This window comes from Penaeus monodon, chromosome 30, assembly GCF_015228065.2.
Source record: "Penaeus monodon isolate SGIC_2016 chromosome 30, NSTDA_Pmon_1, whole genome shotgun sequence".
Classification (NCBI taxonomy): Eukaryota; Metazoa; Arthropoda; class Malacostraca; order Decapoda; family Penaeidae; genus Penaeus; species Penaeus monodon.
The window spans coordinates 19,700,933-19,701,216 of NC_051415.1; the positions used below are offsets into that span (position 1 = coordinate 19,700,933).

Genomic DNA, 284 nt, shown 5'->3' on the forward strand with positions numbered 1-284 from the left:
GGTTTGGCTCTCTCATTTCAAAAACGAATTTCTTCGCCTCACATGTTATTGCCATCTCAGTCGAATATCTTTCATTCCTTTCTTTTTTGTCTTTATAATTTCTTCGGCTTCTGAATCACATGTCGAATGCTGTCCCTTTTTGTCTTTTATACCCCAACATCTTCATTTCCACCCTGAGTATTAATTTTTTGTTGTTACTGCTTCTAGAATATATATCATGTCTGGCTATAACATTTCTGATCATCCTTCCACTAACACAGCAGAACGCTGTTTCTCACATTCCC

At 37.0% G+C, this 284-nt stretch overlaps 1 pseudogene; it reads left to right on the forward strand.

Annotated features, from left to right (window-relative positions):
- Positions 1 to 284, forward strand: part of LOC119592374 — a 2,320-nt pseudogene that overhangs the window by 1,047 nt on the left and 989 nt on the right.